Below are 11975 nucleotides of genomic sequence, written 5' to 3' on the forward strand. Positions count from 1 at the left end.
CTTCTTCAACTTCAGGCCTCTATCTGCATGAAAGCAATTCTTCACTTTCACGCAATCTCTCTCTAGCCCTTTGCTCCTTTCTTTCCTTGTTTAATTCTGACAGGATCCTGATGAAACATTTCTTTAGATCTCCCATCTGAGTAGGCTACTTGAGTGACAGACTTCTTGTATAGCCATTCTCACAACACCTGAACAGATATCACCATCTTTTCTCAGCCTTTACATGTTGGGATCTATTTGATCACAAGTGTTTAAGCATTTTCTGATGCTCATATAGGTATATAGCAAACAAAAGATAGACTAGGGATAATGTGTTCTCTTTCAATAAGTCCCCCTCCAGTTGGAGAAAAAAAAACGTTTAGGAAAGAGTGGAAGGCCACTATATTTAATTCAGACAATTGCTGAAGAATGGCAAAGGGATAGCCCATACATTTTAGTTAAATGACTCTACTCATTTAATATGAACAAACTTTATCTGACTATAAGAACATTTGCTAAAGAAGATTTTGTTCAAAACAGCTTGGGAAAGCCAAAGAAAAAATACAGGATTAATGTTTTTTTAAGGACTCCTCACAGTTGGCAGTTTGTTCCTCAATATCTACCCCTTGATAATGCATTGTCTCCTTTTTAATTCACATTTAAATCCTTTTGAAGAGCTATATGTATATATTTTACAGAAATTTAACATATAAACAAGTAGAAAAGTAGATTTACACTTTTCAACCACATAAACTCAGATAGTCCAAGTCAGATAATTTTGCTCCATACTGCCTCTACCTGATAAGTATTAGACATCAGGAAAATTGAACTATTTCTGCAAGCATCCATTAAAGACAGTCTCAGGTTCCCTCTTCCACACTCCACCACCCCACACCTTTTCCCTTCCCCTAAATAAATTAACTTTATGATAATTTTGTTCCTGGCTCCTACTTTTTGACTTGATGAAGCTGACTTTCTAATCAGGAAAGGTAAACTTAAAAGTCAAGTGCAATCAGGGATTATTAGGCAAGTGACGATGAAATGTATTTAAAGATAACAACAAATGCCATACAAGTATAAAAAGCAAACACCATTTAAACTTAAAACAAATGAATTTCACTATCTTTGTTTTGATTTATCACATAAATAACCTAAAAATGGATTTATTTGCTCCTATCTTAGCCTAATCTTAGGAAATATTTTTGAGAGGGAGATTTAACCACAGAAACTCTTAATGAAATCTGATATTCTAATTACAGCCTGCACAGAAAGCAAAGACTGGACAGAACCAGAAACTTAACTCTCCCATAATTTGCCATGTTTCAGATCAAGTGTGTAAGTACTTTATAGTTAATACAAAATGAAGAGCTCTTGATATATATGCATGCTGCCTCCATTCTGTCGATACAGGCTGTCAGCTCTGCAACAGGACATATGCAACAGAAAACGTAAATGATATTACGAACATCAGGGAGAAGGGCTTTTGATTGTTTTTCTAAATATGATCAGGAAGTTATGGAATATGAATCTCTGGGAATTAAGCTTTCAGTATCTTTAGCCCTGTTTCACCCTGGAGACTGGACACTCTAATCGTAGTGCATTTCCCATGATATACTACAGGATTTTAGCCATAAGAGAATATAAATATGTCATGGGATATGTACTTTAAATGCATAGACGGCTCCTCAGGGAAAACCTGGACCTCACAAGACTTGGAAGTACAATTTTGTCAGATACTTCCAGGAAGCTTTCAGAAAGCAATGAAATGAAATTAATATGAGTATTATAAGAATATTATTATATTCCCCAGTGAAATAAAGAATTCCACTGAAATAGAACCATTCCACAGACATTCACCTGCAAAAAAAAAAAAAGACTCATATAAAGACATTTCAATGGAGGAAGAATCTTCACTGAAAAATTTTCACATTACTTAGAAATTGCTTAAAGCCTCTCTTTAAAAATTGACAAAGAACAAGCTCCACCACTAGGACGTAAATAAAAGGTGAGAAAAATTTGGCTGTTGCAGAGCTTTGGGAACTGATATTGCTTTCAGACAAATCGTGTTAAACTGTGTGACAGAGTTCAATTCCCATCTTCTCCATAGGTGCTGACTGCATATGAACTTGTGACAAACCAGTTGACAAAATGACAGCATTTCAGAGTATTTAAAGAATGATTTGTATGTCCTTCCAGCTCTTCCAGTATTCCATTTAGTAGCTTCGGACAAAGCACCTAGATTGCCCAGACATTGTACTATGACAGGTGACAGAAGTGGATTGTTTATGTGCTGCATGAACAATGTATATGATCTCACAAATGCAGAAAGGTCTGCTTAGATATATGTTTATATCACACAAATATGAATTTCAAGTCATCTTGTTCTTCTCCTTCTCGTCTAGAAAAACACTAGCAGCAAGGTCATGTGCATTGATGCCGCTTGCTGCCTGCAGCTCTGCACCTTCCATCCCCACACACTGCTCACTAAAGCCCTGGCCTTTGCCGTTGGTACTGCCATGGCTCTTGGTGCTCACAGCAGGCCTGGGGCCCCAGCAGGCAGCTGGGGAATAGAGGGGTACCTGCTTGCAGAGAGCTGACCGAGAAGAGAGCAAGCAGAGGGATCTTTCATACACAGAGATGAAAGTTTGACTTTGTGAAGTCAAGTAAGTGCAGACGTACAAGGTTGCTCCATGCCCTTCCATCTGGAACTGACAAGTTAGATGATCCTGCATTTCTACACTTACTTCTGATATGTTTCCATTCAGTACACTTTTTCATAAAAGATGCATTTGTTTTTAGAATGAGTTATTTAGAATGAGTTATTTCAGAATGAGACAGAATTTGTTTTTAGAATGACTTATTATTCTAAGAGGTAACGTTCAGTAAAAAAAATAAAGATACCCAAAACTTTTCAGTACATTACAGAGTTTGCTCATTGTTTTGTATCTTAGCAGCAATACCTATTTGCAACTCGAGCAATATAAACTCTGTAAAGAACTGCAAAAGTCTAAACTTTCCGCTTGGAACAAATAAAATAAAACAGTTTCTTAAATGTCTTCTTTGCATACATAATAATTAAATCTAAAGTTTAGGGAACTTTCCTATTCTATTCGTGAATGAGTTTTCATGCCTCAGGATGATAAGTATGTGTCATGCCTTTCCAAAATTTCAGGCTAAATAAAGGATCTTTCAAAATGATTTTTTAATTGTCTTTTAAAGTTTCAGATGCTCATGTTAAAATATTTATCTAGAGAAATTATAAAAAAAAGATTGGAAGAATGCTGATCCTTATTTGCAGTAGTTATACTTTACACCTGCATTATACTAGACAGATAATTATCAACCAGTGTCATCTGAAGACAGTGCTAAAAACTTACATTAACGTTTAATTTTGAAACTGATCAATTGCATTTGTTATGGGCTCTTCGGGGAATTAGCATGTGAAGTTCATCCTACCCATTTCAATTACAGATATAACACAAGTAAATTAAGCCAAGTCAATATTCTCTGAAATCAACTTCATATATGCCAGTCTCTGCTTGGATTTTTCAAATAATAATCCATGCATAGCAAGGAACACTTGGGGCTTGGGGTTTTGTTTGTTTGGGGGGTTTTGTGTGTGTGGTTTGGGGGGTTTTTTGTTTGTTTTGCTTAGGTGTTCGGGGGTTTTTTTAGTCTGGTATTTTGCCACACAAATTTACATGGATTAGCATTTATTTAAAAGAATCTTACATTCTACTCTCCATGTTTGCATTATTTTTTCAAATCTTTCTCTTTCTTATTCATTTGAATATGAGTGGTGCCTTTCATATTTTATGCCATTACTAGGTATTGGTGATATTGGAATCTATGATGCTGCATTATGCTCAATGATTTCTTTCATATGTGGTCATAATACAAATTAAACTAAAGGCAACTGCCATGGCTCCATGGCAAAAATAGAGACTCAAGGATTTAATGATACCGAGTCTGGATATAAGCAGGAAAGATGAAACACTAGTCTTTGTGGTCTGCATCAATTTTTGCAGCACAAGGGGGTAAGGGTGAGATTCACAGTTGATCTGTCTAATGTCTTGTAAGGACCTCAGAGATTTTTTTTTTGGACGCCTGCTGAAGTCTAGCACAAAGAACATAGGAAAAAAATCCTCTTATCAGGTTTTGCTTCCTTACTTTTGTATTCTGGGATTTTTGATGATTTTATAAAGCTGTTCCCATTGGGTAGGGGGTAGGAATGAAATAAAGGGACAGCAGTTTGAGTTACCAAGCATTTCTGCTGCACAGTCCAGCTCTTGCAGTTATGATTTGCTGAACACCCTTTTTTAAAAAACCTTTCTTGCATATACCTGCAGCTGCTTCCCCTCAGCAACTCTTCTTGCTCTGGTCCACTACAACGCAATTTAAATTAATAACCTTCCTATCAAGGCCTTTCCTTATATATGTCCTATCCTCAGAGGAGTTACTACCCATGATTTTAATAGGGTCCCAGAAGCAGCCTTGCACTGACACTGAAGCATCAAGATGCTGGCATTGCTGCCATGGCGTCTAGCCATCACCAGACAAATTCACAGCAATATTCCATAATGAACAGCCATATTTTAAGATTTCTGTGGCTGAGAGCCCTGAGTGCAAGTACTCAGTCTCATCCAGCTCAACTTTTCCCACTGGAAGGAATGGCATTTTCCCTGCAGCATAGCAATGCACTCTGTGCCACTGCCATTGTGGTCTTCTGTCCCTGGAGGAGAAGGGTCTCATTGTTATTGACTTCTATAATTCTTATAATAATTCTTCTGGAAGAAGAAGTAATGTATAAATATCTTGCAATGTCACCTCTCCTTTGATTTGGTAAGCATATACATAATCACATCAGATACTAATTCATCTCTTTAGTTCACTGTTACTTTCAGCACCATCACCTACAGTAGACTCATTCATTTTTTATATTAATCTTAGCCAAAATCTAATATATCGTGACCTAGAAAGTAATCGTTTTCACATCTTCTCAGAAGGGATAAATGAATTACTTGTAAATCATTAATTTACAGCCCTCCAGTGATCAAGGTTGTCAGACTAATATGGTTATAAACCAGTTAGGATTTGTTCGTTTGTTCATTCATACCAATAACAATAATAACCTCACCATATTAAGAACTGATATTAAAATATCAGCTTTCAATTTAACAGAAGAATTGCAGATTTCTGTGCTTTGCATACCATCTCCCAGCAGCTGCAGCATGGGCATTAAGTTAAAAGAGTTAATTTAAAACACAATAGCCAAGCTGCTACTCCTGCAACTGCCTGGCAGTGAACTGTACCTACAGCTATATCCTATTATTTATTTTTAACTTGTCCACTCAATCCTTCTCTGTTGGTTTGTTTCATTTCACTGGTGATATTTTGTTTTCTATATCATACTTTCAGTCCAAAGTTGTCATTAATTGTATGTTCTACATTCTAGGCCAACAGAACACCTACAGACACATCATACAATAAAGCAATAGGTGAATTATAGCCACGTATTTATGTTCACATTCACTTCTGGATTGGTTTGTGAATCCTTCAAGAGACAGAGATGATGTGCTTGGGATTTTCCACAGCAGTTTCCACTATACATCTCCTTGGGCCATTTTGTACAGATACTGACCGAAGACCAAGTGGGCCTAGTGATCTCTACAAGGAATGAATGGGGTTTACATCCGAAAGAACAGTACATTTTTCTCTTTTTGTTGTTATATTTCAGTGCTGGTGGTTGCTTAGTTGATGCACCCAAAACACAACATCAAAAAGCCCCCAGGTACTGAGAATTCTGTCTTTTATGTTTTAAATACCAGCAGGTAGGCAGTAACTTATCATTCAGGAGCAGAGATGAGTGATACTAATGATGCTGTCTGCCCACTAATTATTTTTCTGGATATTGTTAGTGAGCAATACAAGCAAAGTACATTATACCCCATGCAAATTGCACACACATGAACCAGGGAATTCATACAACTGCGTATCATGATTCCTATAACATAATATGCAGTATAGCCTCTCACTTACTACATGCTAACTTCTCCAGCTAGAATGATAAACTTGATAAAAATAAGTGAATTTTTATTCACTTCCCTCCTCCTTTCAGTTTTAGAGCCTGTAGCAACCTTGAATTAGCTTGAAAATTCATCTAAGTTTTCCTTCCACTGCTTCTCTCCACAAAGTGTTGCAGCCAAGTGAAATACTTAATTTGTATTCAAAACTTAATGAGAAAAATTACTTTAAAAGTAGATGTGATACTTCTTTCAAACGCTATCATAACAAGCCAGATGACACATTCACCTGCTGCTCATGCATGGCAACAGTGAATTAGGATAAGAAATAGATTTGTTAATGAGCCTTTAATTGCCATGGGACTGAAGGTGTCTTGGTTTTTATGCTGTAATATTTCTAAGGCTGTACCCATTAAATGCAAATAAGAAAAAAAGTCTTGATAGATAGAGCAGAAAGAACAATGCGTGGTTTGTGTTCTTATTGAATTTCAAAATTATTTGAGGCCTGACTCTTTCTCTGTCTGGCTCCATGGCCGAGATGCTATTTGGCTGCTTAATTTTCAGCCTGTTTGCTGAGAACTGCTGTTCAGCAGCTTCTCCCACTTGCTGAGTAGTCATCCAGAGCCATCCGCAGGCTCTTCACTCCACTTTGAGCCATTTTCTATGCATGTGATTTTTCTTACACAGAAAGATACATAATTTCACATTAAGAAAAAAAAAAAAAGGGCACCTTCTTGAATAGTCAGGGCAAACCCATGCCCGCTGGGAACATTTGTGGCAATTTCATGATAATGCCTAATGAAGGATAAACTCCTGACCCCTATCCTGCAGTTTTAGAGGGGGAGTAGCTGAGATTAAAGGTGTTAAATAGCTTGACAAAGGCACCTAGCAACTCATATGTCTTCCAGCCACCTGCTCCAGGGCTCTCTAGGTCCTGCCCATTAATCAAAGCTAGTTTTCATCTTGAGTTCTGGAGAAAACAAACGAAAGTAGTTTTAATCCTGTTTTCATCCTGTCTTTCTGAGGAAGGGAGATACGACTGAAGACAGAGCACTTGCCTGGCCAGCTGAGCTGCAACAAGGAAGAAGGTGTTTTCAAAATCGTTTTTGATTAATAAGCATATGAATTGAGGGAAGACTTCAAGACCGAGAGACAGCACTGAAACAGTGACTGACTATAAACCAACAGGACTAGTTCCTCAGATGCTATCAAAATCAGAGTAACACCATCTGGCACTCAGTACATCCTTGTGGAATTGAAGTACCTGGCTAAAAAATGGAAAACTGCACTCTCCTGTCCACTACTCAATTGCTAAAACCTCAAGTTTCTCATAATAACCTTAAAAAGAATGTATTTTTATCTCCCATTCCTCAGTTGTCTTGAGAACATTTCTCTAAACTATAAATGTAGTGACATTTCCTAGTTGGCTTACCCTTAAGAGCATTTTCTTTTTCTCAGAAATACACTGAGACAAATACAGTGGAGAAAACCCATAATCTAGCATCAGCCAAATCATGACAGCTGGAATCATCGATGGGAAATGCCTCAGAGCATGAGGTGAGAAAGCATTCTTTTTTTTTTTTTTTTCATATTAGCCAAAACCCCTTCCATGGTATCAAACAGGAATAAAATCTTAGAACACTTCACTGATGGGTCAGAATGATGACCAGTGTTACAAATTCTTAAGAGTTCATCACAGCAGATTCTGACTGCATCAGCCAAAGCTTTTGCAAGGACACCCCGTTCATATATTAGACTTTAGACAGTGACATTAAAATCATGGTCATGCAAGGATCTGATCACAGAATCAAACATTTTGTCCAGTTAGTCGCAACTATCATGACAGTTTCCTCTTAATCCTCTCTCTGCAGAAGAAACACAAGCATATTTGAGCACCTATTTTGAACAAGAACATAATTCCATTCTTTAGAATAGCCTTTTAAGGACCTCTTTTACTTGGTTATGTTCAAACTTATTTAGCCATCATCAATGCATGGTTACTAGAAGCTACTTGATATTTCTGAAAGGTGTGGGGGGGTTTTCCCTCCAAATTAATACCAGAATGAAGGTTGATAGCACATTTTCTTAGACAAACTTTGAGATACTAGGCCCTGGCACTTAAGAAATAAGACTTAACATGCTATAGGATATGTTAATAAAGAATACATTATATCTGGATTTGCATGACTTGTTCCATGAGTTGCTCCTTACTGTAGTCAAAATAAAATAAATATTCTGTGCAAATGAGAAAGGTTATATGGTTTTACTTATAATTAATAAATCTACTAACACTGATATATTGAGGCAAAGGAATAATCATGCTCTAGATCATAATTCCTGTTGTTAGGAAAGGCAGTTTCTATTTTACAAAGAGAAATACTGCATTGAAACTTAGCAACCATATCTGCAGTATATTTTCTGTCACCCTTAAAGATGACAGAATATATACATATATATAAGATATATCTTTTATATATATCTATATACAATATTTACATGACAGAATGTATATATACATGTATCTTGCAAGACTCTCCAGTTAGTTCACCCTTTCTCATTATTGCAGCTGGTCCAGTGCTAGATGAAGTATAATCAAACTTTTTCTTCCAACCATATGCCTTACCATTTCATGCTTCTCCACCATGGCTTCTTCGCTCTCTAGTGGTTTAAATTCTGTAAGTATTCTGTTACCTAAAGATCAGATGATGTCTGAATATGGACATCACTGAATTAAAGTGTTAACTTTTGTTGCTCTGAGGGATGGATTTTTCTAGTCTTTCATGGCATTAGATCCTCAGCTAATATTAACTCTCATCTGGAAACACTTGCTCAGTCTTCAGTTTACCTATCTGCCATACCCTAAACTGTTCTTTCCTTTAGCTCAGCAACGGTTTGCTCTTGTCAAATATATTCTGACAAACATTCCCAGTGCCTTACAGTGAAAATATAACCTGAAGGCCTGTCTTCTCTGAAAGCAAGTCAGTGTTACACTGGCATCATCTTAGAAGCAGAGAGGAGAGATTCTCCCAAAACACCATTATTCTTTCTAATGCTGACCAAAAAAAAACCCAAAAGAAAGCCTTTTTGCTCCTTAGGCCTTCACAGCCCCACTAACAGAGGTAAAGAAAGAAAGCTGCCAGAATCACATACTGAGACCAGGCTTTCAAATGCACTCAGAAGAATAATAAAAACCTGCAAGATGCTGAGAACTTTTGAGAATCTGGACTCTAATCACTCTTATTGAAGCTTCAAATGGCACCAATCAGCAAGAAACATCAGGCTAGCCAGCACAATGTAATGGAATCAATTGAGATGCAGTCTGTAAGATATCATCCTCAGTCAGTACAGGTATTGAACAAAAACCAGCCCCTTAATTTGGGACACAGACATATCTAACTAAAATTGAAAAGTATTTAAACCATGTAGCCTTTTCTTCCCATTTTAAAGGGATTTCTTTCTATTAATTTGGTGCAAGAGAGAAAGGGCTATTAATAGCATATTATTGTCATAGCCTTCAGGCACAAAATTAAACACATTTATCTCTTTTGGGCAATTACTGGCCCACAAGAGGAGCCTCTGTTTTTATCCCTGAGCATTACTTCTTAATTGTTTCTATGGACACAGTAAGAAGTTTCAGCTCAAAACAGTATGTCAGCCCTGCCTGCCTGAGTCCAGGGATACCTTTTGAGAGCCTTGTAAGCAAGCAACCACCATTTGTCTTTGCAGGTCAGCATCTGTACACTTTATAGCCTACATGCATAACAGCACCTCAGCTCTTCCTGCTATAAGACAATGGTCAAGAACAAAAGTTAGTTGGGGCTGAGCAGACTGAAAGAAAAGAGGCTATACTGCATGTATTGGTCCTTTTGCTTGAGAGAAATCTGTTTGGACCTATTTTTACTTCTTGCTTTTTTTGGAGTGCGAGAGCTTTGTCTATACATTGTTCTTATATACATTTATGTATTTTAGCAAGATGAGGGAGGTCTTAAAACTACTCTGAAGGACAGGTGTTAAAGCAGAACATTATCCTCCTATGATAAGAAGAAATGTAATAAGCAAAATTAGAATATGTTTTGACTTTCAAATACCAAAATATGATACAACCACTTTTTTTTTTTTTGCTTTTGCTCATTATAAAAGGTAAATTAGTCATGCTCCCTTGTCACACTTCTGCAAAGCATCCTCAACAGCTAAATGGAATGATGGGGTTTTCTCTGCCTTGTAGAGTGAATACTTAAATGACACCAAACCATGCTTGAACAGTGTATTTCATGCTTGAACTCTCATTCCATTGACAGTGGATAAACAGAAAAAGGAAACGTTACTTAGTGTGCAAGGGTTCGCACAGCTCATAAAATTTAGTGTAGCTTCAGGCTGGGGGACCACACTTACAGAGTAATGAAGAGCCAGAGTAATGAAGGGCAAGCGTCTTTGCCTTCCCTTCTGCCCACTGCAGTTCTCCTGTGCTGACCCACTAACTGTGATCCACCCCACTAAACGCAAAGAGCCACACCATGTGCGTATGAGCATCTGCACTTAAGTATGTCTGTACACAACATCTTGGAAAAGGCCATAAAAAGACTTTACCACTTTAACTAGCACCTCAGTAAGCAATTTAACTGAAAAATTTGTAAAGGAAAATCTACAAACCGAAGTGTCCTTTTTTGAGCTCAAACCTAAGCTTTGTAGTTCATTTTAAACTCTTACTGCCATAGCCTAAATTCCTAATTGAGAGTCAGCAACTACCCTGGATACTATTCAAGAGCCTACAAAGGAAGTTGAGGGAATAGTGATTTAGTTCAAATAAATCATGGATTGGCTTTGGTTCAGAAACCAACACATGAAATTCAAATATGTCATACAGAAAGGCAGACTAATTGATTCAAATCACTTTTGGTAGCTTACCAGCTGTGTGTAAAAGAAACACTACCCCAATTACAGAAAGCCAGAAATCTTGTTCAGACAGGCTCAGTACTTATGAATGAATGAGGTTTGTGGTCTCTGCCTTCAGATCCTCCTTTTTCAACTATTAGCTTTTAAACTGTAACAGATCTGTTGTCTTTATAGAATAATATAAATTCTTGATGAAATCTTGAAAGAACTGGGATCAGCTTCTTTTGTAAAGAAACAGATCATTTCTTAAATTTTGTTTATACAGCCTGGCAGAGCACAGCACCTGTCTCAGATGGGCTTTCCAGGCATTAATGCCATAGAAGTAATTTAAGCAATCATACGTGTCTGGTGTTCTCTTTGGTTAACATAACTCTGTAAAACAAACATTATTTCATGTAAAAAATTTGAGTTGATGGTGAAAATAATCATTATATTATAGTTTCATTTTGTTCCTCTTCACTTCCACAGTGGCTCAATTACCACATTACTTATAGCCTTTTCAGAGTCTAATTATATTGCATTGGACATCCTGAGATATTTGTGGATGGGTATTTTCTACACAAAAACTTTGTGCTTGTTCTTATTACCCTAGCAGCTATGCAGTTCCAGAACACCAACCAAGATTAATTAAGTAGGCACAGTATTGCTGAAATCTCCTCTGGTTTGCTGTATCGCCACTGACATTTCTGCAGCCAGCAAAAGACCTGCTAAAGCAATATGTGACTAATGCTGAAAAGATCCAGTCTAATGAGACCTCCTGGGAAAGCACCTCTCCTCGTGCGATCAAAGGAGGAACTTTATTTCCTCTTGATCAGATGAGAAGGGTGCATAAATGTATACGGCAGCTATTTATCGTAAACTGATAAGCAGCCCAACAGCTTTAAATTATTTCATTTCACTTCACACAGAACTATAACTCTGGTCCATAAGGATACAGCAGGCTCTGCATATACTAAGCACAATTCTGCTGTCAACTATTTAGAAGAATTTACTTCTTAATTGCTTGACTAGTAACTCATTTTTATTCTCTATGACCTATTAAATCCTGGTAAGCTCAACAAACCATATGAGACTTGATAA

This window comes from Strigops habroptila, chromosome 12, assembly GCF_004027225.2.
Source record: "Strigops habroptila isolate Jane chromosome 12, bStrHab1.2.pri, whole genome shotgun sequence".
Classification (NCBI taxonomy): Eukaryota; Metazoa; Chordata; class Aves; order Psittaciformes; family Psittacidae; genus Strigops; species Strigops habroptila.